Source organism: Diceros bicornis, chromosome 20, assembly GCF_020826845.1.
Source record: "Diceros bicornis minor isolate mBicDic1 chromosome 20, mDicBic1.mat.cur, whole genome shotgun sequence".
Lineage (NCBI taxonomy): Eukaryota > Metazoa > Chordata > Mammalia > Perissodactyla > Rhinocerotidae > Diceros > Diceros bicornis.
The window spans coordinates 50,109,295-50,135,782 of record NC_080759.1 but is presented as its reverse complement, the minus strand read 5'-3'; the positions used below and the strand labels follow the sequence as shown (position 1 = coordinate 50,135,782).

Here is a 26,488-nt window from a genome sequence, read left to right as displayed (position 1 = left end):
TTGCCATGTATAGATAACCATTTTTATTCGTTCCTAACTTCTACTTCCAGTATTTTGTTAGGCAAATACAAACATGTATTCATTCCTCCCTCCGTTTTCTTACATAAAAGGTACCACATTTTGCCCCGGCTTTTTTTCACTTGGCCATACTTTTTAGAAACGACTCCACCCCGGTACATGGAGATGTGCCTTGTTCTTTTTCCTGGATGTGCAGAACTTCCTGTGTGCACGTAGCTTAGGTTACTAACTGGGGCACTACTGAGCATGCCAGGTCGTTGCCAGTCTGCTGCTGCTATCAACAGGGCTGCAGCACACCACCTTGCATATATACCATCACGTTCGTGTGCAGGTATATCCATAACATGGACTCTGGAAGTGAGATTGATGGGGTGAAGGGTAAATGCATTTATGGAAAACAAACTTTTGAAAAAGAATCACCTGAATCGTGAATTAACTACATCAGGAAAAAAATCACAGTAAACTTGCTATATAATGACATTTGCTTTTGTATATATTTTTTTAATTTTGACAAGAGTCACGACATTTGAGCTATACCGAACCCCTTGAGTTCTCTAATTTCATTTTACCCACTTAGGAAAAAAACCCTCCCCTTTGAATAAGGTCACTCTTTAAAATCATTCATATAAATTAAATCACGAGTCTTGGTGTGACTCCTGTGAGGGGAGATTTTGATGGACATTTTCCTGCAGAACTCTGTACAGGAGCATGCAATGAAATATTAAAGTAAATAATATTTCACCAATTTCTGCATTTTTATTATAAAGTCAGTCAAAGGGGTGCAAATTAGGAGTTCGCCACTGAATGGAGGTCGTGCTGGTTTTCCAGAGAACCAATAATGTGTGTATAAAAATAGCTTTTTGTGGTGCCACTGTTGTGCCTTGTATCCATGCAAAGCTGCTTCTAAATGCAAACCACACCGTCACCTGTGGGAAACATATTCATGAGACAGCGCTGTCTGTGGTTTTTCTAATGGGCTTTAAAGTCTCTATATAATCTTAGTACTTTCTGAAGCATTCAGTTTCTTATTGCTAACATTTCATAATGAATTTTGAAAAATACTATTTAGAAAACCCTCCCCAATCTAACTAACTTCCTTCTTTCTTGACACTATGGAAGATTTTGGAGGGGACAGCCGAGGGCTGGGGGAGGGCTGGAGGTCAGTCATAGAGTTAAGGAGGATGACCTTTGAGCTCTCACCCCCACAGCCAGCTCTGTCTAGGGGAAGGGTCCTGACTCCCTTTCTGGTGTTCAGTGTGGCTCAGAGCAGGGCCACCCTGGAATCTTCTCAGACCCTTCAGCATCTGAGCTGTCAAGGCGCATTATAGTGTGGTCTGACTGGCAATGGCTGGGGTACTCTGGCCAGCTTGGTCATTCCACAAGTGTGACGATCCAAGGGGGTCATCATTTTCTCAAAACTTTTCCAGCCAAGCTCAGGACAGGGGACCCAGTGTGTTTATTATTTGAAGGGCTCTTGTAGACGTTTGGAAGGACAGTAAACAGGCCCAGTCCCCTTGGCTGCATTGCAAGGCAGCTCTGGAATTCCATATTATTTTTAATTGTAAAGTAACCCTGTGTGTTCAGTTGCATCCCCCCCGCCACCCCTTTTCCTGAGTCTGTAGAACTTTGAATTTACTAGAAGGAAAGACTATTAAAGTGCTGCTCTTAGAGATAGATTAGTTTCCTACTGTCTCAAAAATAATTAGGCCATTTCAGTCCTGGATTATGGAGCAGATTGTTAGCAGATGGGGTAAGAGGGGTATATTAGTCAGCTCGGCTGCCATAACAAAATACCACAGACCGCATGGCTTCCACAACAGAAATTTATTTTTTCAGAGTTCTGGAGCTAGAAGTCCACGATCAAGATGTCTGTGGGGTTGGTTTCTTCTAAGGCCTCTCTCCTGGGCTTGCAGACGGCCGCCCTCGTGCTGCTCTTCGTGTGGTCATCCCTCTGTGTGTGCACCCTCGTGTCTCCGTGCGTTTGAATTTCCTATTCTTAGAAGGACACTAGTCCTATTGGATTAGGACTCACCCTAACAGCTTCATTTTGACTTAATCACCTTTGTAGAGACCTTAATTTCAAATACAATTACATTCTGAGGTGCTAGGGGTTAGGACTGCATCATATGAATTTGGGGCAGACCCAGTCAGCCCGTAACAAGGGGGCTGGTAGAGCCTTAGAAAATTACCAGTGATCACAGAGAGGATGTGTCAGGGGCAGGCAGTGTAGCAGGCACTGGGCTGCTGTTCTCCACAGTTCATCCTCAAGAGACCCCCATGGCAGTTTATACTGTTATCATCCCCGTTTTATGATAAGAAAATAGAGGCACAGAGAAATTAACTTCACCAAGTTTAGTAGGTGATGGAAGATGGGATTTTAAAAACAGCTGTCAGACTTCAGGGCTCGAGTTCTTAACCACTGTGCATCCTGCTCTCCAAATAAGCTGGAAGGAATCTTGGGTCCAGGGAGGAAGCTGTAGCCTCTAGAGACAACTGAGTGCCCAGGCCAGCCCTCATTTGTAGAAGGGCCGATTCCAGAAGCCGATCTCCGAAGTCCACTACTCTCCAGAGTTCTTGCCTTCCCATAGCTGTGTATATTCCTGAGAGGCCACAGCCCCTCCAACCATCCCTTTCTCTGAGAAGGATCCATTTTCAACTTTCTGATTTGAATTATGATATGATGATTCCAATTGCTTCCACCCATCCAAAGAAGTCGTCTTAATGGAAGTCTGTCCTTCTTTTCTTCTCTTGGGCTACTTCTTTCCTCTCCCTCCTCACTCAGGTAAACACAGAACTTTACCATCATGGGCTTGTTGTGAGTAAATGAATGGAAGACCCAATCACAAACGTAAAAATAATTTTTTTTTATCAATTTGCATCCAGGAGTAAAAGGTTTTTGCTCCATAACCCATATCTCCCCGCACACTCCCTCACAAAAAAGTCAAAATCTGCACTTGGTCTTCCTTGAAAGAGCTGGGGAAGTAGGCTTCCTTTCTGGTCTGCCCTTCTCCCCTACCCTCCCGAGTGGTTTTGTGGCCTGCATCCTTGCTCTCTGAGGTTTAACAGAATTGGGACATCAAAAGCACACAGGTGTTGGCTGTCAGGGTTGGAGCATTGCTCTAATTTTTTGAACACTGTTGTTCTTGTTATATTTTTAGGGAACGCATCTGTGAGGTTACCGTCTCAGGTTGCCATTCTGCGGTAATCCACAGAGCTGATGCAAACAGAGTGTCACGTAGTGAGTTGAAGTGAAATGTAAAAAAGGAGCACTTGAATGTTTCTTTTGTTAAAGTAGGAGAAAAACTCACATCATTTGTGAAAAGATAGTAAGTGAAGCCATGAAAAGGAGCCTATCGAATTTTTGGCACTGAGATGAAGTGTGCGAATGCCTCCATAAAGGTGCTTTTGTGAGCTGGCAACTGTGCTCTCGAACAGCAGGAACTCCTGTGCTGAATGGAGCCCTCAGAAGCAGGGTTTAGTCATCCCGGCCGGTCCTCCAGGGTGGGAGGTGTTATCTGCGGGGTAGGAGACCGGACGAAACGTCCCCTAGACAGGAGGATCTTTGTGCGTGGAACCTGAGAAACTTGGTGCTGGTGGTGCAGCTGTGCTGAGGCCAGCGCTTCGGACCTGCTGCGCAGAGAGGACACTGGGGGGAAGAAGCAGGCTAGGGGCGGGACAGGGAGCAGCCTGGAATCGCTCTCCAGTAAAGACGCAGGGCTCTCCGAAGTCCCCGCATGCCCACCGCAGAGCCGCGTGCTGCTCCTAAGAATGGGGGTTTCAGGACCAGCTTGAAGATAGACTACTGAAAATTTATCAGGATTATTGACGGTGTTTCAAGTCTCAAGAAAACACCACTAGTTTTTAGAGGAAATTATGAATAACATCCCTTATAGTTATGTCATTTGAGTTTTGATCTCAAAATGTAGCTGGTATTGTTTTATATATCCCGTCTTCTGCTTTTAAGATTTTGAGGACATTTTCATTCTATATTAACTGCCTAATTATTAATGTTTTAATAAAACATTAATATAGCACTCTTCAAAAAGTACTGTAATCTTAATAGAAAGACTTTAGGTTGGCTCATCTGAATTTTAGTTTTACAAATAGCATTTTTTAAGGATATTTTTATTTTTAGTCGTGATTTAAAAAGCACAATTTGTATATGGACCCTTTTTACTTTTTTTTTTTTTGAGACCTTCTTTGGCAAAAATGACCTTGTCTCATATTGTTTTGGACAGATTAATATCAGGCACTTGAATATTGAAGTTCTAATTTTAAATATTTGAAGAATAATTATCACAAGAGAAGGTTACATGAGAAGTGATTTTTTTTTTTTTTTGGCATGAATTTTGACCAAAAAAATTTTTCAGCCAATTTAAATAAAAATACCTTTATTTTCATGAGATTGACTATTGTAATTTTGTCCCACAAATGTTCAAACAATGATTTTATATTCCTTCAGTATATTTCAATAAATCATAAATCCCTTTATTCACAGGTCATTAATTTGCCTAATATGTTTTTTTCCCCACAAAAGTTCTTCTCTGACTTTGCCTGTTTTCCTCTGGTAACTTTTTTCACAGTCTCGATTTCTTTAGCTGTTTGCATTTATATAATGTAACACTCAATTTTTTTGTTTTTTAAAACTTTATTTTGAAATAATTTTAGACTTAGAGAAAAGTTGCAGAAATAGTGCAGAGAATTCCTGTACCCCTTTACTTAGCTCCCTCAATGTCACGTGTCACATGACCCTGGTTCAGTGATCAAAATCAGGAAACCAGCCTGATGCAGCACTGTTAACTAAGCCACATGTTGTTTCAGATTTTGCTTTAATGTCTTTTTTTCTGGCTCAGGATCCAGTCCAGGACCCATTTCGTATTTAGTTTTCTCCAGTTAGTGGTGGTTCCTCCATCTTTCTTGTTTTTTATGATCTTGACACTTTTGAGGCATTACTGGTCCTTTATTTTGTAAGATGACCCCCAATTTGGGTTTATATGATGTTTTCTCATGATTAAATGGAGTTCCTGCATTTTTGGCAAGCATACCACAAAAATGACATTATGCCCTTCTCAATGCTTCATATCAGGGGGCACGGGGGGACCCTGATATGTCTCATTGCTGGTGGTGTGACCTTGATTGCCTGGTTAAACAAGTGTCTACACATTTCTCCACTGTAAAGTTACTGTTCTCTTTCAAACTCATAAATACCCATGGGAGATATTTGAGACTATGCAAATATTCTGTTTCTCACCCTGTCCTGACCCACTTGTTTTAGCATCCATCAGTGGTTCTTGCCTGCGGAAATTATTACTATGAGTGTTTGCCTACTGGTGACTTTCTGTTTCCCTCATTCCTTTGAAATTTTATGAATTGGAATTCCATAAGGAAGAATTCCTCATCTATTTATTTATTCAATGTATATCATTATGGAGTCATGGACATTTATTTTATTCAGTGGGCCATAATCCAATACTGTTATTATTTATTTTGTTGCTCAGATTGTTCCAGCTTTGGCCGTTAGGAGCTCCTTCTGGTTAGCCTCTGTGTACTTTGCACATACCCCATCATTTTTGGAGTACTTTCTTGCTTCCTGGAACTACAAGATGCTCCCAGCTCATCTTGTGTTTTCCTTGCTACAGTCCTGGATCAACGATTTCTCCAAGAAATGGGGTTCCTTTTATTGGAGAATAGTATTAAAAACTAAGATCTGGGTGCTAGGTGTGCTCATTGCCACGTGGTGTCATGACTTTTAGTCTTCTCAGCAGACCTGTGTGTGTACCTGTCTATGTGTACACACATCTGTATTCATATTCTGTCTCCCTCTCTGTCTCTGTCTCTCTTTATGTATGCATATATAAAGCAACATGTTCATATCATACTGAAACTTTCGACTCCTATCCAACAGCACCGAGTTCCTTCTGGTCCTCTGCCTTTCCTAACTTGTACCCTTTTTCTCCTTCAGTGAGACAGCGGCGTTTCATTATCCAAGATATATTTACTTATTTGTTCAGTCCTAGTCTAGAAGCCCATTTTTTTCCTCTTTGGAAATTGAATATTTTCTTTACCTAAAATGACTTTACCTTAAAAGACACCTCCATCTATTCTCACTATAGTAGTTGTAGAATTGCTAACCCATATCCCAGGGAGACACAAACTGACAATTCTTTTTGTCTTTGGTTTTACAATCAAAATACTGTCACTTGGGTGACTTCTTTTCCTCCTCACCCTCTTTACGTGTGGTTGTGTTTTTCCTTTGTAATATAGCTCGATTCATTTGTTGCTGTGTTCCATTTTGAGCATACATGCTCCCCAATCGTGGCAGATGTTAATTATTTATTTTGGTGGTATGTGAAACATAACCATGGTTCCAAGAGCCAGCACTCATCTTTCTGAGATAGCTCTCATTTTTTCTTCCCAGCCTCTCTTGCCGTTGATCCTCACAGACAAACATTGGGAATGTCTTTAAAAGCACTGTCTTCAGCAGTGGATCTTCTGTTTTCTTTGTGAGACTTTTAATTGTATGTCCAGCCATCAAATGAAAATATCAAAAACACCAAAAAACAGAATGTCTTGTTTTCCTTCATATACTCCACTTTTTAATTTCTACATTACGTGTCTCCCATTCTGCCAAATGCCTATGATATTCATCTGTAGCCCACCCCCATTTAGTCCACCTTCTTTCTTTGCCAGGCTCAGCTCCATCTATTTTAGACTGATCTCACTATTCCATTCCTTTCCTAGCCCCTGGTCATTTAAAACCCAGACTTTTGTTGTTGTTCCTGAGCATTACTCATTACTCGACAATATTCTCACACTGCAGAGACTCATTCTGCACCCAGAGTTTTAACCTCCTTCCACTTATTCTCAGCTGCTCAGTGGCTTCCAATTTCCTTTCTGGTCACGGCACATTATCACTTCCTTTAAAACTTCTCCCAGTTCACTGAAGTCCCCATCCTCTGTTCTCACCTCCTTCTTCCCACCCTCACGGCCCCGGTTCTCACCAAGCTTTTCTCCCCGCCATCTGTTGAGGTCACCTTTGGGTCTTTCTCGCCTGAACTTTGGTTCAGACTCTTAGAACAGATTCCTGGTCATACCACCAAGGTAGAAATAAGCCTTAAAGTTCAAAACTTTATTTCTGGGAAGCTTTCACCAGTTGTGTGAACTTTCTCCCTTTCCCCTTTCGCCTCAGCGCCTTTCCCATCCCCCTCGCTTACTGACGGCAGTGCTTCTGTGGTTCCATGCTTCTCAGTGCAGTGCATAGGGTTATCGCTCTTCTCAGGCAGGGTCATGTGGTACTTTTGCTTGATATGATTTATCTTTACTTACTTTATAAAGTGTCACTAGGGTTTACCTAGTGAACCCTCTACAATCTCACACTTCCGTGAATAGAAGGAAGGAGGGGAGGAGAATAGTTTCGTTCCTGTATTCCCTTCTTCCTGCTACATTTCTCTGGCAGATGTCAACTTCAAATTTGAAGAGAGCAGTCACTGGGGAAATTTCCCATATGTCTTAGCCAAAATTATTTCCTTCATTTTTAAGCAACATTCCCTTCCTCTTTAATAGAGAATGTATATTACCCATAAAGTAATTAATTTCCTTGACAGCTCGTTTTTTATTTTTTAATTAATGGCCCTTGTTTAGCAGTCTATGTTTTTGGAAAGGGACAAAGTAAAATATTTAATAAAGGTTATAGTAAATGAAACCTTAGAATGTCAATTAACTTGATTTCCTTTAAGACAGAATTTTTACTGCTTTTTTGCCAATAAGAGAGAAGGTTATTTATTTGGTAGTAAAGTTTTCTTTTCTTGCATAAAAAGTGCTCTGTGCAGAATTTCGCCTTTTGCTTGGTCCTGACGTAAGTACACCATCTGGATCTATCATGGGACCATTTATGGGGAAAAACAACCATATGCTTTGCTTTGGGTCTTTTAAGAAGAATATGAGGCCTGATGTGGGCCCATAAATGCCAAATCCCACTTTGTAGCATTTGTTTTAGGGAGGGGTTACAGGACCCAGGACAGCTTTCTCTGGGTGCCCTGGGTTTATTCTCTTCTTCTTTATAGATGTTAATTGTCTTAAACTCAGAAAGAAACTAGAAGTCTCTGCTATTTTCACATTTTGTCCTTTGAGAATTTTTAAAATTTACTTTGCAACAAATGGGGAGTGGAGGAGAGAACCCAAATGTAACTTTTTTTAACTGAGGAACTAAAAAAAGATGACACTCTTCTTAGCAAAGCACTAAAACACCACAGATAAAGTCATTTATACTATCAGGGTAGATAAAGCAGAAATGACAAGAAGTATTCATAAAAAGAAGGTAGTGCCTTGATTTTGTTAAGGTAAATGTAGGCTTCAATAAAACGCCCTCAGAAAATGTTTAAGTAACTAAGGGCTACAATGGAATTTTAAATATATAAAGAATATTCCAGGTGACTCTGCCTCAAAGGAAGAGATGGGCCATCAAAGTACAGTTTGGAAGGCACCGTCCGTGCTTCTTGCGTTAATGAGAAACAGGAGAGTGCATCCACTTACCACAGAGGTGGAAAAGTCAGACTTCATGATTCTTAAACAGAGGATATTCTCCAGTGAAGCCCTTGTGATGTACGAGACAAAGGAGAGAACACATGGAAACTTTCAAGTAAAGAGTAAGAATTTATGTAGGCTGAGGAAAGTATCCAGTTTCCGAAAAGGACAAAAATGAGCTTTTAAGATGCTTTACTAAAAACACCTTCACAAATCACATGTAAGGATATTTATTTTCACTTGTATGGCTGCTTCTCATAAGAAAGAGTGAAGATACGTTTTTAATAAGTGAGGAGAGGCATTGTAGCAGTGATGTCACCAGTTGGCTATAGACCGCATTACATTTCTTTTTGTTATCTAGTCACATCAGGAGGCACTGGTTGCTGTAAGTCTCAGAGAAGACCTCCACTCAAATCCGCACAAAGCCCCAAGTCAGAAAGCCCAGCGTGGGGAGGGCACCCCGTCACTCGACGTTCCCCTGAGCGAGGAAGTCGCAGCTTGGGCCAGTGTAGGAGAGGAGAAACATCTGGCGCACAGCGTGCCTGAAGAATTTCCCTGAGCTCCAATTAGAGTCACTGTGGTAGAATGTAATCCACGGCGTCTGGAGATTCCCACATTTGAAGCCCAACTGTACAGCAGTACTCAGAAGCAGGCAGAGGGAGCGGCCGTCCTCCGGGAGAGGAGCTGCAGTGCTGGCCATGTCTGGGCCCTCCGGCTGCACGGTCCCCACCCGTGTGCCTGCCCCTGCTCCCATCCCAGCCTGCTTCTGAGTGGCTGTTGAGCCGTTTTCTGGTTTTGCAGAGGAGTGGGTTACTCTGGCTGCCTGTAGGGATAGAGAGGGCAGCTTCTGAGCCTTCAGTCTCAAGTCAGCGCGGCATCACCATGCCCAACGGAATGAAGCCAGTGGATCCGCTGGACTCGCTTTCCTCCGTCAGCTCAGCCTACCGCGGCAGCGGGCAGCCTGGCACCTGCAAGTACTGGATCCTCGACCTAGGTACCCACGCTTCCTGCACACGCCCCGCCAGCTTGCTCTCCCTCTGGCTGTTTTCTTTCAGGCGTCTGCTGCAACGGTTGTTGGGGGCTTTAAAGCAGAAATGTTTGTGCTGTAACGCTGAAGTGTGTTATCTGCTGACCGCCTTGTGAGAGGGGGCTGTATGGGGATGTTTCGGGGGGACCTCTAGCAGTGGGACAAGAAACAGGAAACTGTGCTCTGCACGGTCATCTGTTGATTGATTGCTCGGTTGTGAGGCATTCTTAGTATCTGGGGACTGCTTTTGATGATCCCTTTTTTCTTGTAAATGGATCTAAACAGTCTGAAGTTATCTGTGCTGTAAATTACCTTCTATGATTTTAGTTGGTCTTATGTCTGTTTCAGGTTTAATTTTGTTTGGGGCTTTTCAGACAATTCAAGAAAGCGGCAGTGTCCTACATTTATGTTTAGATTCTCTGGTTCCTTTTCTTAAGAACTGCGGCCATATAATAAGATGATATAAAGTTAGATGGGGGAAGGGGTGTCCCAGTAACCACCAGTATATTTCAAGGGAGTGTGTATGCCAGGCTCTGGCTTTATACACAGAACTGGAGCCAAGACAAGAAAATGTGATTCCTGCAGAGGTCATTCGAGAAGCAGATAAGCTCCACTTTGAGGTAAAGGCAGTAGGACACAAAGAATGAAGTGAGGGAAGGCGTTAGGTCTGTGGGTCCCCTCCAAACTCCTGCCCTGCAGCACTCCCAGAAGGCTAACTTTCCAGCAGTGCCCTTTGACATCTGGACCACCATTAAAATGAGTCTCTGGCAGGCTATCTCCTGCATACCAGTGGGGATGACTTCCACCAGAATTTTGGTCCTAGCCTCGTGCACTTTTAGCAGTTGCCTTCACTCTCTCTCCAGCCGTTATTCACATGTGCCTCAGAAGTGGGTAGCCGGAGGGAGAGAGCCGAGGGCATCTGGTGAGACCTTCTCGGCACATCCAGTGTACTGTGAGCTCAAGAGAGAAGGGTTGGGTGGAGGGACCCACCAAAGAAGGGAGCACCCAGGGCCGGCCCCGTGGCTTAGCGGTTAAGTGCGCGCTCAGCTACTGGTGGCCCGGGTTCGGATCCCAGGTGTGCACCGACGCACCGCTTCTCCGGCCATGCTGAGGCCGCGTCCCACATACAGCAACTAGAAGGATGTGCAACTATGACGTACAACTATCTACTGGGGCTTTGGGCGAAAAAAAAAAATTAAAAAAAAAAAAAAGAAGGGAGCACCCAAGGAAAAGGAAGGCACAGAAAATGTACTTTCAGCATCTGAAGGGGAAGGGGCACTGTTTACATGTTTGTTCATGAAATACCAGAGGAAAACAGCAAAATTGTCTGTGGCTAATGGGCCCTGGAGGAGGTAAGTGTTGGCTGTGTGAATATTGAATTTGTTGGTGTAAACATTGTTTTTGATATTCCTCGTATTTTTTGTTCATAAAGCTATCAAGACATTTTTAAAAGTCACTGACCATAACTTTTATCATATTTGTGTTAATTAAATTGTTCAAGAATGGCCCCCCTCTCTGGAGGGTCCAGGTTGGGCAGGTCCGCTAGTGACGCCGGCCTCTAGGAATTCTGCACTGGGTGTGTGAAAGTAGATGATCCGTAAGGTCTCTTTATTGAGAATAATAACATCTGTGCAGTGAAAAGAACAATTGACAACGTCAAAAGTCTGATTCGAAGTCTCAGACACTCAATAGCTTTGGGTCTCGAGTAAATTACCTTCTCTCTCTGAACTTTATTTTTTATCTGCAAAATGGGAATAACAACAGAGCACCCCTCACAATGTATCATGAACATCCCCAAAGTGTAGACCGAAATATTTCAATGAGCAATTTTGCTAAGAAGTAAGGGATTTTAAAAGACAGCATTCTTCTTATAGGGAGAATTTTGAATCCTGGCAGTATGTTAGTTCCTTACGAGTTCTTCTGAAGGGATGTTATTAAACTAACTTTTTAAACACTAGGGGATAGTTATGCTATTCTATTTTCGGTTTCCCCTAGATATATTTTTGTTCTGGCAGTTCTCAAAGTGTGATGGCAACTCTAGGTGATGTTATCCATCCAATGCTCAGTTGCCAGATTCTAATGCAAAGGTGGTATGGACTCCTTTTGTGTGGGTGGGGTTTGTGAGTAGTTTGTGCGTAGATATCAGATGATGTTATCCAAGCTGTCACCATAGAACTTTTAAGCTAACACAAATTTGGAAAGAAATTGATGTCCACTGGAATTTTCATGGAAAAAAAGTCTAATAGTCTCTTCACAGTAAAGGATAGATGAGAGAAAGCAAAACTCTAGTTTGATTTTCTTTTTTTTCTGGAGAAATAAGACTGTCCATCTCTTTCCAAACCTTTATAATAATTCCAAGACAATTTCCTGAATGCTGTGCTGTATCAGAGTGATATTTTAATACATTCTGATTCCACTTATTAAATTGATTGTGGGGAAATATATGCGCATCAGATTTGAAAAGGAAAAATGATTTTGAGTAGTATCCAAGAAATAAATCCAAAGTAACTTTTAAAATGCCCGGTTAATCATAGAGAGTGATTGCAAAGCCTTCCTTTATACCCACAAGCAGTCTGGGGCTTCATTTGTTGGAGTACCTTAGGAAGAGACCGTTTTTCTGCTTTCTGACATATGCAGTGGGGCATTCTCCTTGTCCAAATGTGAGTTAGTGTTGCTTGGATTAATCTGCATGCAGCCCATTTTATTTGCAGGCATTCCCATTACCAATAACTTACAGAGCAGTAAGCCCAGGGAGTTTTACTGCTAAGCAGTTGTTAGGAAAAGAACTCAAGAGAAAGTAAGGTCAAGAAGAACTATAAATTATCTTTTAAGAGATTTCCAATGGGAGAGCCCAGTCTACTGATAAGATAGTGGAACTATGGAATTTGTTCTCATTCTGAACTAAGTCTGCCCTTTTATAGGGCACATGGAATCTCTTCCAGTGCTGCACATATCCCCCTGACTAAGGAAGAACGTAATGTAGTGAACCCCTAACATTAAACGGATCCATATACGAGTGAACTGTGTGCCTTATCATTCTTCTTGAACTCTCAAGTCATTCTTTCTTTTTCCTTTTCCTTTTTTGCTGAGGAAGACTGGCCCTGGGCTAACATCTCTACCCATCTTCCTCTACTTTATATGTGGGACGTCTGCCACAGCATGGCTTCATAAGTGGTGTTTAGGTCCGAGCCCAGGATCCGAACCCGCAGCCACCGAAGCAGAGCACGTGAAGTTAACCACTATGCAACCTGGCTGGCCCCCACTTTTTTTTTTTATTTATTTTTTGTGTGTGTGAGGAAGATTAGCCCTGAGCTAACATCTGCCAGTCCTCCTCTTTTTGCTGAGGAAGATTGGCCCTGGGCTAACATCCATCCCATCTTCCTCCACTTTATATGGGACGCCGCCACAGCATGGCTCGACAAGTGGTGCATTGGTGCGCGCCCGGGATCCAAACCGGCGAACCCTGGGCCGCCACAGCGGAGCGCGCACACTTAACCGCTTGCGCTACCGGGCCAGCCCCTAAATTAAAACATTTTAAAGACTAAACACAGGAAAGGACGTTTCTTTGCTGAAACACATAATAGGAAGCTGTTCTGAAAGTATGCAGGGAGATTAACAGCGTGCCCAGCTCACCTCCAGGAGGCCAATGCACAGGACATACAGTTTCCTGGGAGTAAACGAAAGTCCCTGGAGCGCTCAGCACAGTATTGTATTGTTTCAGCTGTGAACACTGGTTGTTTCACACAAGTTACTGTGCAAACTAAATTCTCTCTCAAATCTTTTTTGCTCTTTAAGTATTTTTAAATGAGAGTTTAAGACTCTATATGCATGATGGTACGGTGGGAATAGTGTTGCTGTAGAAGTCAGACCACCATTGCTCTTGTCTTGGCTCATCTCTGCCCAGGTGACCTTGGCTAAATCTTTGTTCATCTCTCTCAAGTGCAGTTTCCTTACCTGCAAAAAAAAAGAGGACACTTAGTGCTGCTGTGGTTATGTTCTCCAAAACTACATTAAAGGTTATTTTTTTCCTTTTAAGCAAATGGCAATTTTAAAATGATTTCCATTTATTTTCTCACTTCTCACTGATCAAAGATGTATTTAATTGTCTCTCTGAGTTTATGATGACAGTTTTAGGTAAAAAACAAAACCGTGTTACACACTGGATTTATATATACATATTTCCAGCCAAAAAACAAAGATACTTAAAATTTTTGGCCTTATTTAGGGTGACTATATAATTTTGAAATATTAAAACTTTTTGAAGTTAATATTAAAAATATACTGAAAAGTTCCCTCAAAGTGCCCTAGCAACCTGAAGGTCCCAGGTTAGGAGCCTTCAGATGAAATGGTCTTGCCTAGTTCGGGAATTCTTTCCTCTCTAGACAAGAAGCAGGCCTCCTCCTCTTGGGCTGTAATCTGTCTTTGGTATGTGCTCTCTCTGAGTATATCCCTTAAGCTAGCCTTCAGGGGGGACACAAATTTATGGCTTTTTATTCTGAAGAATTTCCTCCAGGTGCTCAAAGTTGGCCTCTGGGGTGAGTGAGCAAGTCCGTAAACCCAGTGTAGTCTGCCTGGGAGCGTGGGGTAACGAGCCTCAGAATTTGGGAATTCAGCCATCAAGGCTCCCTCCATTTCCTCTTCCTGTCTCCAAAGAGTAGGGGGGCACTGGGGAGCGACCACAGCCCAGATGCTCCTAGTCGTTTTTTACAGTTCTCACATAAAACCATACAATCATGAACAAAGTGTATCGCCTCAAAATATACAGTTTCTATGAAATTATATGCTAACTGTAAAGAAAAAACGGGAAATTCACAGACGTGAAGCAGCAGAGGAGGAAATAACGCCCATAGGCAACTGCTGATAATATTAGGGCACGTTTTCTGTAAAATGATGCATCTTATACTTTTTAAATTTGGCTCTAAGAGATGATCTCAATCCTATCCTTTGTCCATTTTCTCAAAGGCACAGTTAAAGAATGTTCCTATTGTTACATCTTGTTAAAATTAATAACAATTCATACTGTCATGAAAATGGACCTGTACCTATCAGCATGGAAAGACTACAGTTATTCTTGTGTCTCACGTCACCAAGTATAGAGCCCTAAGGCAACTCCCCTTCCTCTCTTCTCTCTTAAAGCTGGTGGGCTATTGAGAAAAGTGGCCCCATGGCCCAGAGCACATGTGAAGCTGAATAAGGGAGTCTTTATTTAATAACAAGAAGGGAATGTGCTTATTATGACGTAGAACTAAAAACTGAATGTTTTCCCCTTTGTCTCCCTCCAGCTGAAAAGAAAGCCAGCACACAGCGCCCCCCCAGTCCCTCTCCACGCCCTCCCACGCGGAGGCTGTCGGGCTCTGCTGTCGCCTGCCTCCCGGCCTGTGGCAGTGCTGTTCTCTCACACGGGCACTAATTAAAGCCAAGGACAGGATCTGTGCCCCTCATTGGCGTTCATAGCAGAGGCGTTCTTTTCATTCCCTTTGTCTCCCAGCCAGCTTTGTTCCCTCCTGGCATAACTCCAGGCCCCCTTCCTTCCTTCCTCCTCACTGTAGTTACTCAGCTGCTTGAATAGCAGACACAGGGAAGAGTTCCTAACAGGACTCACTGATGAGGAGGTGCGGGGATTCTTAGAAAGTCCTGGACTCGGTCTCTCCTCCTGCGACACAGGGTCACGTCGTAGTTAGAGATTGCACCTCCAATCTTAGATACGTGAATAACTCCCAAAACAGTGACTCCAACCCTCTTTTCTTTTTCTTTTTTGGCTTTTGTTATTGTTTTAGTAAGTAATATCCTGGACAGGTCAGTCCTCAAGAAATTACAAAATAATAATTTGAGAAATAAAATTCCGTGCCATTCAGTTCTGGTAGGGGCTTGTGGGGCAAGATGTCCTGACGTCAAACTAGAGGAGGTTATGGGATTGTGACCCTTAACCCTTTGTCTCCGGCAGGTGGGTTGTAACGGTGCAGAACGCACGCGAGCACATTGGGCTTTTTGCCTCAACTGTGTCGTTCACTTTTTAATCCTATTTTCAAGTGCTTAGCTGCAGTTAGAGCAGCATTTTGCTTTTGGTGCGATGTTACTAAAATGTAACTGTAAAAGGAATTCCTAATTGGTTATGGCTTTTTGTTTCTTTGTTTTTGAACCAAACGACCAAGGACCCTAGAATATAATGTCCTAGATATTTGCTTTGTGGTTTGGGGGGTAAAAATGGTCTGTTTCCTCATTCTCCAAAGCTGTGACTTTCTAAACTAATATTCCATCCCTTGAGACTGAAACTTCAGCTAACCTGCTGGCTAGATGATGTGAAGAGTGATACTGCTTGGCAGGCTCATTGCAGAACATTCCAAGGCTAGTTTTTTTTTTTTCTTCATGCTGCATAAAAATGAGTATATGGCTCTATGAAATGAGTTATGTGGCTCCATCAAAGCATTTATAAGTTTGTGTGGTTTTTAACATATTTTGATTAGGTATGTTCTTATGCAATTCATGCATTTTCTAGAATGTAGGAAAAGACTTTTGCATGTTGGCATTCTGAATCTGGTCTTAATTTAAAATAATAATAAATTTTTATGTAAATGAAGAGAAATCTGTCACCACCTGCAATAAATCAATCACATAGTTTAAACCACTAACTGCAGAATGTTCTTTTAAACCATTTTTTGTGGGAGTATCTTCGTGTGTGCCCTGCTTCATTTAGAGACATTTTCAACCTAAAAAAATCTGCTAATCGCCCCCTAAAAAAAACTTTGGTTTCCTCTTTACGAAGCTAGCCTAAGCTATTTCATTTTTTTTTTTTCAACAATAATGAGAAGACATTAACCAAAAGCGTAACTATTGTGAAGGATATGGTCCTTAGCAGTCTTAGAGCCTCTGAAAGGCAGAATCAGTCGGAGGGAATGTTATATGAGCACCCAGTGATTGCCTATGTCTCCCAGATTAACTTTCTGTTCCCTTAAATGATGACTGTCTATTCAGGCAGTAATAAGTAGTGTATTGCCTTGAGAATAACTTCTTAAAGGAAGAAATGAAGAATCAAAAACCCGTTATTGTATCACAGAGAGAACCTCATTATCCCTAAGTCAGCAGTATACTAAATACTAAGTAATCTGGTAAACACACAGAATTTGTTTTTTTAATAATCTTTCTTTGTGTAAGTGATATTAATCTTCAGTAATTTTGTGAAAAGAGCAGCCATTTGACTTTTTGGGAACACAGAAGGTCTCAGCCTCTGAAAAAGCCCAACGAATAGAGGAGCATTCAGAAGTTTTCCTGGTTTCTGAGCATTCCAGCCTATGCCGCAGGAGGTCATTCATTGCCTGGGCGGCTGTGCAGTTAGATGCAGCGCCCTCTCCTGTAGAGCCTCTGCAGAAGCCTGGAGCTGGGCTTACACCTTTTGTTTTCATCGTGTAGGAGGGGAAGGTAGAACCAGGTGAGGTGTCAGAGGACCTTCTTCCCCCTCTGCCTCTGCTCTCAGTGGGTGTCAGGACGAGTACCTATCACCTCCGCTGCCCAGGACTTCACGTGGAGCAGTCCCATGGTGGGGCTCCGTGTGGGCAGCCAGGCCACTTGCTGGCTGGAGAACTTTCCATGTGAGGGCTGATACTAAACTGCCTTTCACCCTTCTGATTTCCCCCAGCCCCTGGATGCTGAAGAGCCACGTAGCTCGTACATCAGGATGTGGGGGCCGGGTTGGGAGAGTGTCAGAAAGCTCTGGGAGACATAAATGTCTGCAGCTTGCAGGATTTATGTGTGTTTCCGGTCTCATTTTTATGGAATTTTTTTGAAAAAGCGTCTTTCTTTCATCCAGCAAGGATATCTTGAAACATCTGCTTTTGTCCTTATGTGCAAGTCCAGAATGAGCCCAGATCCCCTCCCACTCACCACTGGCAGGATGGCTCCTTGGGAATTTCTTTTCCCTTTGTGACAGCGTAGATTTTTGGTTGCAGAAAAAGCCTGCTATTCATCTCCCAAAAAATATATTGCAAGGGCTAGCTCACATAAAAAGCAGAGAAAATGGCCCTGTCATTCCAGAAAGACAGGAATATGGGCGAGAAACTCTCCACAAACAAAGCCAGTATTTGTCCCAAGTGGAGAAGGATCATGTTAAAAAGTAAGCCCCAGCATAAAAGCAGAGTTGGAAGAGAAGAAGAGAGCTTTCTGACCGCAGAGTTGTGTTTTATGACGCTATGGTTTTAACAGTGTGTGGATGTCTGTGCCTGGTTCTCGCTGTCCCATCCCTGGAAGGATGTCTTGTAGGCCAGTCACACCACAGCAGTGCAGTGCAAGGAGGAGTTCGTCTCGGCCCTGCATCTTTGCTGGGGGCTAGCTTACCTCTTGTTGCTGTGGCTCCCTCTGCGAGCGTTCTGGTCACAAGACATGACGTTACCACGCTCATCTTTTCCTGGAAGCCAACGGCCTGGGGATAAGCTGTCACCAGCCACAGAGCCACTCGTACCTGGAGATTCCTGATCCAGCATGTGAGTCAGGTCCTCTTTTGTTTGGGGTGTTGATAGCTACTCAGTTCACTAGATTTGTCTTAAATTCCTCACGTTGATCCAGACTAACCCATCGTTGCTGTTACCCACTATCAAGAATGACTCTTTCCTCCTCATTTCATTTCTGAGGTGTTTTCAAATTTCCACTGTGGCAATTTGTGATATCCTGTTCATCTGATTAGCCAAGCAAAGGATTATGCCATCTGCTTTTGTTTTTACTTAATTTCTTTGTTGGAAATTCAAATGGAGAAAGACCTTTAAAATGAGATGGTTTCCTGACTAGCAATTCTGACAGGTCAGCGTTCCCCTCACAAGAATGAGTTGGAGAGGACAAATGATGCTTGAAGTTTTGCATTTGTTGACATAGCCACATTTTCCAATGGTTATGTCATGTTGTAAGTGTTTTCAGGAATCACACTAAGAATAAATAGCATGGAGAGATTCTCCAAGAGTCAAAAGAGCAAACTTGCACTTGCAACTTTCGTTTGCATGTTCTGTTTGGTTACATAGATGTTGCAAGCCCTGTATCTCTAATGCTCCTCATGTTAGATGGTGGTAAGAAGCCGTCCTCTTTCTCCTGACATGACTCCCTAAGACTGGAGCAGGAAACGGTGTAAACGGTGAAACTACTCTGTGTGTGCACACACTCCTGCTTTCAACCTTCACCAAGGCAAAGGTAGAGCAATTGTTTCTAATTGAATCCAATTGTTTCTAGCTGAGTCTCTTTTAATAGATTGTGTTCGTCCATTCAGGGGTCCCCAGAGGTGGGCTGGCTGCTAGTGAACACTCCCGTGTGAATTCATGGAAGGGGCTGCACAGGGAACAGTGAATGTGTTGGTCATTTAGTGCATTTTCTCAGGCAGCAAAGACCATGTGTTCTTGATTACAGTGTGAGCCACGGCCGTGCTATGCAGGACCTCTGGTTGAATCTAGGGATTATTTAAAAAAAAAAAACAAAACTGGGGAATTTATCTTTCTCCTTCGTGTTTTCTGTGTTCACTTCATATTTGAAAGGAAATACAAAGTTCACATTTTTGCATTAAGGTCCCACTGTGCACCAGATTGTGAAATATGTAAAATTTGCTTTTGATGTTCTATTGCCAGATTTCAGTCATTACCATCCAGAAAACTAGTGCTCAGTGTCTCTGTACAGCTTCTAACTTTTTTAAAAGATTATTTCCTGCGTCAACATGAATTTGTGTGACAGTTCCAGCCCAGAGTGAAATCCTGGACCCCTGGAACACCTGACCGTAGGTGTGTGCAGAGAAGCAGATAACTGACTGAGGATGCAGTGTCCCATCCACATCTTGGTTTCAACCCCTGATGTATTTTTATTTTGCTGAAGAACAAATTAAGAACCATTGACTCTCAGACAGAAGACCAGGGGAATGTATGTAAGAGTGAGGTCACTCGAATGAAAAAATAGAAGGCAATTAAGCAAAGTTCTCAGATACTTACAAATAGAATATAGATTTACATTTAGAAAAATACTATAAAAATACTTGCCCCTGTATCCTGAACCACCAAAAGCATAACCATATCACTGGGCAGGTTATTTTCTTCTTCGTTACCTAAAATTCCCCAACTTGGTCTCACTCATCATCGTCGCAAAGTAATACACCTAGGCTGTGGAGGGGATTGTAATTGCTGTTTAAAACAAAGAGAACGTGCAATCCCTAGAAACACATCTGGAAGAATAATTTACAGATTAGCTCACTTTTTATGTGATCTTTAAGAGAATTTCTAGTGCACTATGGTCCTTTTTACTATTCCAAAAAAAGGTTACCTCGATTCCAAAAGCAGGGAATTAAAATCCGGTTTGAAAAGTATAGAGATAGCAATCATTTACTCAGAAAAATTTTACTCTAGGAGGTTTGAACCAACCCAGTCAGCAATCGTAAGCCAACAACTTACTCCCTCTTTGCTTTACGAGTCGTTTATAGGTCTGATTTCCACATGTACATTATAGCCATCCTGGTATGTAGAAGAATTTCCTAAATAAAAACGTGATTCACTGTGTTGAATTCTTGACAAGGCAGAGGTTTGAGAAGCTGCCATAGGCCAGGTGCATCTGATTAAACCCTGCCCGGTCTGTTCTGATGGAATAATTTTCAGACATAAGAAGCAGCTGCCCCAAAGTGTCCTTGAATTATCTTTCTCTAGCACATAGCAGTAACTGCTAAATAAACGTTTTTTTAAGTCCTTACAAGTAGAACTGTAAACTTGCGCTTCGCTGTGGAGTGTGCCGAGCTCCGAGCTCTGAGTAAGGTTTATCTTGGTGCCAGTGTGTATCAAGACACCACTGCATTGTTCATTTGACAGATATTTATGAACACCTACAAAAGACAGAAAGATGAAAATATCTTTCTTTAAAACTAACGACCGAAAATCATTGTGGGAGACTGTGGAGGAGAATTTGGAATGTGAGACAGCTGTTTATTGGACAGTCTCCCAGGGTTGGATGTGCATGTCTGTGTGGTGGCCGTGCCCCATCAGACATGACACGGCTCTCAGCGCTGGTCCCGGGGTGTGTGCGTTGGCTGACATCGTGTGAGTGAGGGGTGCCTGTCACAGCAGATGTGCGGTCACAGCGTGAAATGTTGCATGAAACGTTGCAACACAAGCCATCGAGAGATCAGGCCTTCGATGGCCCGTCTGTTCTCTCTTCCTGCTGCTAGCCCCCGGGGTGCTCGTCTTACACACCTCAGGGCTGCATTTTGTCCTGCTTTCTTCCTTGTCTTTTGCAATTTCGTTTTCTATGCAAAGATGTGATTATCGCCTCATGTTTGTGTTAGGCTGTAAGTTTACAAAGACCTTTTTTTGTTTTCTTTTCCCCCCAGCAGCCTGGTAAGGAATCACCGTCAGTCCATCTGTCACAATCAGGAAACTGAAGGACTTATAAGATGCTCACACCCAGTCCGTGACAGGGTGGGACTAAACCCCGGCCCCACTGCTATGGAATGACCATTAGTCTGTAAAGTGCTCACTGTAAGGTAAAGGCAGGCTTTAGGCTCTAGAGAGAGAGCATGAACAAAGCAGCAGAAATCTGTGCCCTCCCGCAGCCTGTCTCCTGTTGAGACTGTGAAGTGGAAGAAATGCAACAGAGAGCTGCAAGCAAATGCATAGATTTTGGTGAAACATTTTCAAACTTAGCAGCTGGAGTTTTTAATTCTCTATACAACCATACTCGGCGGTCTAGTTTTTACTCTAGAACACTTGTCAGCATCTGTAAGACTTACCGTTGTGAAAATGAGGAGAGGGTTAAAATGAAATGTGATCTTAGTCTGCAACCAGCAGGATATGGGCCCTTTGCCTTTTTTTCTTACATTTAAAAAAAAGTGCTTTATTAATCACAGATGTCTCAGATTTACAGACTGGGACTAGCAGGCGATTTCTCTTCCCCAGCAGTTTCAGTGTTGTATGTGTGTTCACAGGGTGAGACTCTTTCCCGTGTGGGGCTCAAGGTCAGGGCTCCTGCGTTCCTCTCCTTTGTTTGGCTTTTTTCTTTATTTTAAGAAGAAATCTAACGTGGACTTTGTGTGAACTCTGACTTCAGCAGAGAAGCCATCTGTATGTGGTTGTTGTCCCCCTTAAAATAAGAGGAGATAAACTTTGATTTTCTTTCTTAGGGCTTCAAGCAGATCACAAATGGCTTTCTCTTGTACACATCTGAGCATCTTTTTAAATGACTGTGATGTGCTGATAGTATCTCTTTATGCTGAAGTTTACTTTGTCCTCTTAGTGAGGGACAGGTTGTTTAAAACAATGGAAATAAAATGAAGCAGTTCATCTAAGTTGCTTCATTCGTCCTTCATACATCTAAAAATGGTTTTGAGTATATCCTAGACACGGTGCTAGGTATGTGATTACAAAAATGATTCAACCTAACTCCCATTTTCTGGGTACTCACAATTTACATAAATACAACATAGTAAGTTCTGTACTGCCATGGAGCCTTGGAGAAGGTTGCCTCAACCACTCTACATTTGTAAGTAGCACTTTATAGTTTGTAAAGCTTGTTCATTCCCATTATTTCATGTAATCCTATTATAGCCCTGTGAGATGAGGAAATTCAGATGCCAAAATGTTGGCCTGAGGTCATGGCCATCGAATGGGAGAGCCAGGCTCATACTCAGACCCTCTGACAAGTCCAGAGTTCTTTCTGATCTCCCTAATTGGTTGTCCATCTGGACCTTGAATCAGTGGAGTCTCCCCAAGCAGAAAAGAGGAGACCACACTCCCAAACAAGGCCTGGTGTGAACTGCAGGCATTCTTGGAGGCAGGAAGGTGAGTGATGGGGCGGAAAAGCAGCAGTGCTGAGGGTTGATCAAAGAGGTGAGGGGAAGGCAACTGAAGATGGGAAACAAGGATATATACCATTTTCTTTTGAGTGACAAATGAGTCTTCTGTTGTATTTCTCAGGTCAGTTTGCTCCTCTTTCTGCCCCCGTGACCCACATGTGCCACACATGATGGGTGACGTTCACGTCCACACTACCCTTACCAAGGGCTCCTAGGCCTGGCTCTGCCTTGCAAGAAAGTGTGGCATAGTGCAGGTCATTATAAGAGTAGCCATGCTGTACTCTGAATTATCATCTTTTAAGTAAATAATTCATAAACTTGGGAACTTGACTAAAATTAGACATTACTTGTAGCTCATCTCAACAGATAGCGATATACCACTAAGTCAGGACTTGACCATTCGTGGTGGTCGACAAGTTATCAGGCAGTGTGCTTAGACTGGGAAATAGCCTGTAGCTGGTCATCGATTCACTTACCCATTCGTCATTTATCCAGTGTATACTTATTAAGCTCCAAGGATGTGCCAGACAGCCTGCTGGCAGCTGGGCATGTAGCTGTGAACAAAACAGACCCAGCGCCCACCCACTTGAAGCCTGGAGTCTAAGGTCACGATTGGCTTCCTATCTGGACAATTACACAGCGGGGACAGTGCTGTCTGAAAAGGGTATATAGAGCTCTGGCCACAGCACTCACTGCTCGAGGACTACCCTTGTTATTGGCCTGCCATCCGTGATCCAATCTTGATCAGAAAGGTGAGGTCTTAGAGTAAGGGGGCCTGCCTGAGCAGCGTTTACGCCTGGACAGAACGCTTCAGACACAATATATCATGGCCATCTGGAAGCTCTTCTGGGAAAGACAAACTGGTAATTTAAGATCTTCCCAAGGAGACCTCCTAAAGTTCTGTGTTTATTATATGATTTATGCTTACTTTATGCCCAGTAACATTGGAGACCTTAGTTCTGGAGAGACCGTTAGGACATGTCATTTAAATTAAAATTTGCAACAGAGCAGTTTGTCTAGTGGGCCAAATCTGTTCTTCAGAGAACTAAAAATAATAGCAGGCACTTTATTTCATTCTGTTAATGATCGTATTAAGTTTAAATAATTTTTATGTGTTTTAAATTCCTGGTTTATGCATTATGTCACAATCCAGTAAAGAGCCTATAAATGGACTGCTATAGTCCATTGATTTGGGCAAAAAGAGTTTCTGGATTGAAAAGAAAAAAATACAGTTGGGTTTTTGGAGAGTATCAAACAGCATGACGAATTCAGCATAACAGTTAGAAACAACGTGGGAAGAGAAAGAGTCATCAATTTTGGTTTTGGTTATTTTTTTCATTGCTAATCATTAAGTCATAAATATTCTAGTAAAGTGAAATAATGTCACTTAAGTGATTTAATAAATAGCTCAGGAAGCGGACTCTTATTCCCTTCAGGAACAGCAGTTCATCTGTAGTGCTAGGGAGCTCTGACTGGGGCAGCTCTGCCTCCTTCCTGGGTCCAGGGTGGAACGTTCAGGCCCACGGCCGTGTTTATAATGCTCCACCTGCCAGGTGAGGAGGAAATCTCTCTTGAACCTGCTTCCCAAAGTGCAAAGAACCAAATCTTGTGCAGCTGAGCCTACAGAGAGATGCTAGGAAATGATGTCTCTAATTTCTTTTTCTTTTTGAACCATTTTTGTAGAACAACCAGCTCCTTTCCTAAGCAAGGCTAGAATGCCCTGAGAATCATCCTATAAATCCAGCTGGGTCCCCAGAGCGTTTATGGATTGAGTACAGTTCATTCTCGTGACTGCTATGGCCCAGTGGTCTGCTGACCGGTGGAGGGGTCTTTATACTTCAGGGTGACTGCTCTGTGTCCCTGCCCACACTGCTCACTCCCGTCCAAGAGCTCTCTCACTTTTCTGCACGTTTGGGTGGACAGAGACCGTCAGAATTCCTGTGCGTCCTCTTTCCATGTAGGATTCCTGTTACGTGCTGCATGGCTCCCTGCCAGACTCCCCAGATTCTCCCTTTTAACACAAAAACACATCAAGTTCATTTGTTGCCTTAGGTGGTGTTCCCCTTTACTTCTAACGTGTGAGTATTCTGCTTGTGAATGTTAAGACCTGTACTTGATTTAGTTTTATTAAAGTGGGCCTCGATCTTTTCTCTGCCTCCCTCGGTTCATACGAGGCACTGCGGAGCTCCATCAGTGACACCTCATCACGTTGCGGCCAGTCCGCGACATCTCCCAACCTCTACCTGTGAGCCACCTTCCCAGGTCTTCGTCCTACGCAGTTAGTTATTCGGCTGAGTGAAGATACGTTGAAGAAATGACTGTCCTTACAATATGGGCTGTGAATCAGCTTGCTGTGTTTCTTTAGGCTGGGAATTTCTGATGTTTCCGTTCCTTACTTAATAAGTGCCTGCTGTATGCCAGGCACCATGTAAGGCCCTAGGAGTACATCAAGTAACAGGACAAATGAGGCCCTGCCCTTATGGAGCTTATGTTCTCGTGGTCTAGGGCGTGGTTTTCAGCCCCAGCTCATTCAAAGGCTGGCTTCAGTGCTGCTTCCTTCATGAAGCCCTCCGTGATCCCTCCACCTGATTCCCCTTCTTCTCAACCTCTAACAGGGTTTGTACTTGCTTATAGCATGTGTCTATTCTCATTTGTATGATAATGTGATCCCAGAAAACACATGTGGTGGACTCCATGAGTGGAGGAAGCAGGCTTTATTCATCTCTGACCAGTGGCAAGTACAAGGCTTGGCCCTGAGTCACAGCACGGTAAATGACTATGAAATGGGTCACCTGCTGGGGCCAGCACCGTGTCTTGCTAATAGTTGGTACTTAAAAACTTCAGTTGAATGAATTATCATCTGGCATGTGGATTATCCAAACCCTCCTCTTCTTTTTGTCCTTCCTGGTGTCGCTACACCAAGAGTTCCTGAGGCTAGAGACCGTGTCTGCCTCTTTTGCCCTTCATCCTAAATCAGCACTTGAGAAAGTCCCTCATGTGAATGCCCCCGCCGTGGGAATGTTGTCAGCTTAATGGTTTCCTTGTCTCCTACTCTTCCAGGTGGTACCTGAGGAAAAGGAGACTGATGTGGAAACATTTTAGTAACTCTCATTTAAAAACAAAATAAAATAAAAACCATATATGAATATTATATATATACATATATATGTACATATACGCATATACACCCATACATTCAGAGAGAAAAGGTTATTACTCTCAAACAGAATGCTGTCTTGATTAGTTTTGAACCAAAGTTGGCCTCTAAGAAAATCTAGATTTTTAAGAATGAGTGATTCTGCTTGAGATGCCTCATCTGTTTGTGGAAGATTATACCCTTTACCCATGCGAGGCCTGGGCCAGGGAGGGAATGGGACAGCAATTAGACAGGGATCCACCGTCTAGTCCAGGCGTCGGGAGCATGAGTGGGAAACTACTCTTGACGCCCTTCCATATAATCACAGGATTGGGAGGAATTAACTCCTGCTTTTTAACTGCATCACATAATGGTCTCCAGTGCCGCAGAGGGAAAGACAGCTAATACAGGTGTCTGTGTAAAAGAACCTTTTCAAAGGTTAATTTTAATTTAAGACTTCAAAAGATTTAAGAAAATAACAAGCAGAGTGAATGGTCCTCTTCATTCCATTTCCTAGAGTAAAGCGTTTATTCCGTTTCAGTCTGGTAGAGCCCTGGAGTCAAGTGCTCAGGAAAGGGCCAAGCAGTGTCCAAGAGCACTGGTTTTCCTTTTGTAAAGTAGCGCCTCCTCACTCCACAGATTTGAGTGTCAAGCTGTTACCTGTGTTTCCATAACTCCTTTTTTCTCGTGAAAAATCATCAACCAGGGTTGACTATACTTTTGAGATCCAATGAAAAGAATCATTTGGGTATGTTTTTTGTAGAGCATTTTGGTTATTGGAGGAAGGCTTTTCCAGCTCGCATTTCTTTTAAAAATGTGTTGTTTTTGTTAATTGTTGCTGGCATTTACTCCAGCATGGGAAGCAACTTTGCTGAGGCTGCGAGCAAAGACGCCACAGGCCTGTGAAGTTCCAGAGTCTGGCTGCGAGCAAGGGGCGTGGGCTGGATCTCCTGAAAAGAGAGATCAGCTTTGCCCTTTTCACAGTCACCGA

At 42.9% G+C, this 26,488-nt stretch overlaps 1 protein-coding gene across 4 annotated transcripts in view; it reads left to right on the top strand.

Moving 5' to 3' along the window:
- Nucleotides 1-26,488, top strand: part of TRIO (trio Rho guanine nucleotide exchange factor) — a 355,129-nt gene that overhangs the window by 282,142 nt on the left and 46,499 nt on the right. The gene's annotated exons all lie outside the window — the stretch shown is intronic.